Here is a 5,509-nt window from a genome sequence, read left to right as displayed (position 1 = left end):
AACTAAAAAATAGGAGCCATTCCGAAAAGAAAACAAAGAATTAGATTTTTTTTTTTTTTGAAAAATGGGAGGCATTCCAAAAAGAAAACATAGATTATGGTTTTGATTAAAATATAGTAGGTATTCTAAAAAGAAAACATAGGATCAGGGTTTTGATTGAATAATAGCAAACATTACTATAAGAAAACATAGGGTTATTGTTTTGAATGAAAAATAGGACACATTAGTATAAGAAAATATAGGATTATGGTTTTGATTCAAAAATAGTAGACATCCCTGAAAGAAAACAAAGGATTAGGGTTTTGATTCAAATATAGTAAGCATTTTAAAAAGAAAACATGGCATTAGTGTTTTGATTGAAAAAGAAGAGACATTACTAAAAGAAAACATTGGATTAGGTTTTCGATTAAAAAATAGTAGACATTCCGAATAGAAAAAAAAGGATCAGGGTTTTTATTGAAAAATAGGAGGGATTCTGTAAACAAAATATAGGAATAGGGTTTTGGTTGAAAAATAGGAAACATTCCGAACCGAAAACACCGAATTACGGTTTTGATTAAAAATATGAGATATTAACAAAAGAAAACATAGGATGAGGATCTTGATTCAAATACAGAATGTATTACAAAAAGAAAACATAGTATTGAGATTTTGATTGAAAAATAGGAGACATTACTTTAAAAAAAATAGAATTAGGGTTTTGATTAAAAAATAAGAGACATTACTACAAGAAAACATCGGATTAGGGTTTTGAATGAAAAATGAGAGACATTAATATAAGAAAATATAGGATTAGTGTTTTTACTAAAAAATAGTAGACAGTTTGAAAAGAAAACATATGATTAGGGTTTTGACTGAAAAATATGAGACATTTTGAAAATTAAACATTGGATTAGAATTTTGATAAGAAATTACAAGACATTCCCAAAACAAAAGATAGGATTAGGGTTTTGATTAAAAAAATGAGACATTCCGTAAAGAAAACAAGGATTGGGGTTTTGATTTAAACTTGAAATATAAGACATATTTTGAAATGAAAACATAGGATTAAGATTTTGATTTAAAAATAGCAGACATTCAGAAAAGAAAATAGAGACATAGGATTAAGGGTGTGGATTCCCTTTATTTCTTTGCCCCCCAATGTAATCAACATTCTCTATAGGGGCAACAGAAGAGCTAGCAAATGGGCATTCGACAACTCCATGTCCTCCACCACAAGTGCTACAGCGCATTATTGATTTTTTTCTCGAGCTACTACCCATCAAAAGATCTATTTTTTTGGTCCGAACATCCACTTTTGCGGTGAGAGAATTATTACTACTAACATCATAAATTCTGGCAACTTTATGTGGAGTTCCTCTTGAAACCCAATGAGATTCATTGCTTGCCATAAACTCAAGAGGTTGCTCGGCTTCATTAGGATACTTGTTACTAAAGGATTAACCCATCGCTGTATCAATGAGTTGGCGAGTTGAATAGTTCAGCCTATTGTAAATGATTTGTACCCACATCCATGAAGCAAAACCATGATGGAGGCATCTTCTAAGGAGATATTTGAATCTTTCATAAGCCTCAAATAATGTCACAGACACCACTTGTTTAAATGCCAAAATCTCTTACCTCAGTTTGGCCGTTTTACTTGATGGGAAATATCTCCCAAGGAATTTTTCAACTGATAAGTGCTTGTGTACAAGTAATATGAAATATACTTTTCTTATATTGAGCATCACTTTTATCAAATTTTATGGCTCATTTGTGTGTATTTGTGTTCTTTTGTGCATTTAGGGTTGTGGAGACAATTTTGGAAGAAAGGAATCAAAAGTAATTCGTGGACACGATTGTTGATGAAATTATTTTATCGAATAAGGGTCAAGGCATAAGTTATGGTCATAGACATGAGGGTGTGTGCCAACCTCCAAAATGCTCAAGTGAATATACAAATTGGATGGGCACAAAGGCACTCGCACTCATGTGTTCCAACATGTGTAACATTTCCAAGAGCTTCATCAATGTGGTTTAATGGAAAATATGACACGATCTACCGTATATATGTGTGCCCAATCATGCGGTTTCGATGAAGAAAGTAAATTCGGTAGTGTTTTGGCAAAGTATTGTAGCAGTTTACTATAATAAAAGCAATGTAGCAAATCACTATAGCAGTTATTGTTCACAACGCACAGGAAAACATAACCTAGAAATCAACACGTGTGGATGCCCGATTTCAGCCCTATAAATACAGCTTTGAGAGTTTTATTTGGCGATTTTCTTCTTATCTTTTGCATATCTTTGGGACGAGTGAGGCTAGGGTTTGGAGAGGCTTTTGCTGGGTTTTTGGAGTGGTTCTATGGAGGAGTTTCCGTCAGCATTGATTCGGTGATATGTGCTTTAGGTTTGACAAAGGAACCCTTGGAGAAGTCGAGGTGGCTTTTCAAGACCATCGACACGGACGACAAGGGGGTTTTCTCTATTGATTGCTTGCAATTACTTTTGATTTCATTGTTGTTTTTGTATTGCTCCATGGAGAACTAAACCCCTAGTGGGTGCTTGGACTTGTAAACCCTATGATGGTTTTGTTTTATTGATTTCTATTATGTTTCTTTTAATTGATGTTTTAATTGAGTTTTAATCTTGTGTGCTTGTTGAATTTATTTTCTCTTAGAGTGACACTAGGGTTGAGAATCTATCTAGGTAATCCTTTGAGGGGGGGACAACTGCATTAGGATTAGACTTAGCAAGATTGAAGACGGTTGAGAGGGTGAGTTGAGAGATAGCGGAACGTCCCCTTTCCCTTCCAACGTGATTTATCCTACCTCCACGTTCTAAGAGTTATTTGCGGTCATGATGGAGTGAAGTGCTAAGAGATAAACTCCACCGGGGCTTAGTTGTACGAGCAACAGAGTGAAGTGTTGAAGTAATCCTTAGTGTTGGGGCTTAATTGTGACTAGAGGCCTTTCGCCTGGACCAAAAGGTTAGATCTATATTAGGGAATAGGCTTTATCACTTGGCATCCCTAGAGCTCCATGCAGTCCTATATAGTGTGAGGCGTCGAGAGTATCTTTTTTCACTGGGGCATAGTGTAAAGGACTAGTCATGGTTGACCTTAGGCTTGGGACCGTGTGTTTTTGGATTTCCACGACTCATTAAACCTTAATTAGAAGACATAATATTAGTCTTGCACTTAAAACAATAGATTTTGGATTTCCACAGCTCATTAAACCTTAATTAGAAGACATAATATTAGTCTTGCACTTAAATCCATTTTACCATCCATTACCTCTCTTTACTAATTTTGCTTTTTCTTTTCCCTGTACTTTACTTTGCATTGATATTTTGAAGCAACATCGCAACTTGGTTTTTACTCTAGCTATATAGCAACTCTTTGTGTTTCTAAACAACTATGTATTTTGGATTTGACTATCCATTCATCGGGATATTTTACTACTTCTACGACCTGTGCACTTGCGGTACACACACGCAAGGGGTGTGTCATCAACCATGTCCTTTCAAGTTTTGATTTACCCCGATGATAAAGATGTGAGCCAACAGTATGCCCAATCCCTTAGACTGAATGGAAATATCACAATAGGATTGTATCATCCAACACTCCATTTATCTTGATGGTAGAACAAATTTGGAAAAAGCGGGAAAGGTTATCATGTGCATCCTCACATGCAAGACCATTGAATTGAACTAAATTTTGGATCATGCCAATTGTACTTGCTTTGATTTCAAAATTGTTAGACGCAACGGTTGCTGCTTGAACTGTAAATTCTTCACCCGTGAACTGTAGTCTTCCATATTTCGAATAAAGTGCATCTCTCTTCTGCAATGATTGATGATTCTTTATCCTCAATTTCAATAATTTGTTCACTTGAACCTTCATCAACTTCTCTTAGTCTTCAATGCGAGGTCCTTTCAAATTCACTATTCAGTGCAATGCAGTTCAATGAATTTGCACATGTCATGCATGGTTCTTGCAAAATCAAGAAAGATGGTAGAGAGTTAAGATCAAAAGGAAAGAAATGAAAAGAAAAAAAAAGAGTAAATAAATAACTAAGGAAATGGCTAGAGAAATAAGCTAAAAGTTTCCTTAAATTCCTTAATGCTTCCCCAGCAACGGTACCAAAAACTTGATTGCTTCCCAGCAAAGTATATGGTATCACCAAGTAATACCTCGTGTAAAGACATGAGGATCGTATTCCTCATGGTTAAGGATCTACTATTACTCCTTCGCTGCTTACTATCTAGCCCAACATCTCAAACAAGAGAATTTATTCCAATAGATACAGGAAAATACATAAGATATGGCTACACAAATTAAAGAATTATGTAAGAGAATACAAGAGCAACAATGAAATGCAAATGCCTATAGATGTGGATCCCCTTGAGGTGTCATCGTGATACAAGGATGTAGAACAAAAGATGAAAGAGTGATTTGGACCGATCGATCTCTAGATTAGATCAACATCAATTTCTCGGTAATTGAACCCTAATCCCATATGAATGTTGATTGGAATCTCTTCCTATCCAACACCCCTATGATTGTATTAAGAATAAGGAAATCCCAAGACAAGGGTACACTCAACCTAAGTTTACCTTTGGAGATTGAGGGCTACTGACAACTAATCTCTCGGCATATCAGTACAAGCAACCCTTTTTAATTCATTCACGATCTAATTTACGTGAGTAGGTCACATCGACGTGTATCACTCAAGAAAGAACTACGGATCTCTCCATAAGCAATTCTTATCATAAAGCACAATGAATTAAATCGCAAATCAACCCAAGCATTACAATTAAGCATCAATCTTTCAAAATACATGATGAACTCCCAAAGATTCAATGACATCCGGTGGCCTTGGGAGTCTAGTGTGCCATCAAACAAACAGAAGCAAGAATGTAAAGAAAAACACAATAAGAGTTCATAGATGACACTCCCTTGGCAAAATGATGAAGAAGGAGGTGGAGAACGGGCCGAATGACGCTTCCCCTAGCTAAAGGACGCTTCCCGGTCCTAAGAATCCGTTTTTCTTTTGTGGTGGATCTTTCCCTTGAGTGATGAAGCCCTTGAAACCTTCTCTAGACCTTGAAATTCGCCCCCTAAGATCTTTTCATTTCTTGATTCTTCTATTTTCCCAAATGGTGGCAAAAGCTCCCTTTTCCAATCATAGAAATTTTCTTTTATGTCTCTGGGTTATACGAGACATTTGGGGGTAGTATGGAGAGCGTATTACGCCCAAATCATTGATGATTAACGGCATACCAGGGTCCATATGGTCTTTATGCGGCCCCGTATGGATTCCGCATGAGTTAGGCAAAACTTTCTGTCACAAAAAACTTGCAGGTGCTATAGTAGATGCTACAGAGAAATTGCTACAGTACCATAAACCTTGGTTTTCTTCTTTTTTTCACTCTAATCGTGTCCTCGTGTTCTTTGTGATTTCTTTTTGCCCTATAAAGCAAATAACACACAATTAAGCACAAAACATTCACCAATCCTTAATCAAAT

The 5,509-nt window shown here is 36.0% G+C and overlaps 1 non-coding gene across 1 annotated transcript; it reads left to right on the top strand.

The window, feature by feature from the left end:
* The first annotated feature begins 1,521 nt into the window (after nt 1–1,521).
* Nucleotides 1,522–1,628, top strand: LOC120272894. Its single transcript, XR_005540427.1, has one exon. It is a non-coding gene; the product is annotated as a small nucleolar RNA R71 (small nucleolar RNA).
* Nucleotides 1,629–5,509: the final 3,881 nt, after the last annotated feature.

This window comes from Dioscorea cayenensis, chromosome 11 (genome assembly GCF_009730915.1).
Source record: "Dioscorea cayenensis subsp. rotundata cultivar TDr96_F1 chromosome 11, TDr96_F1_v2_PseudoChromosome.rev07_lg8_w22 25.fasta, whole genome shotgun sequence".
Lineage (NCBI taxonomy): Eukaryota > Viridiplantae > Streptophyta > Magnoliopsida > Dioscoreales > Dioscoreaceae > Dioscorea > Dioscorea cayenensis.
This window is presented reverse-complemented; position numbering and strand designations above follow the sequence as displayed.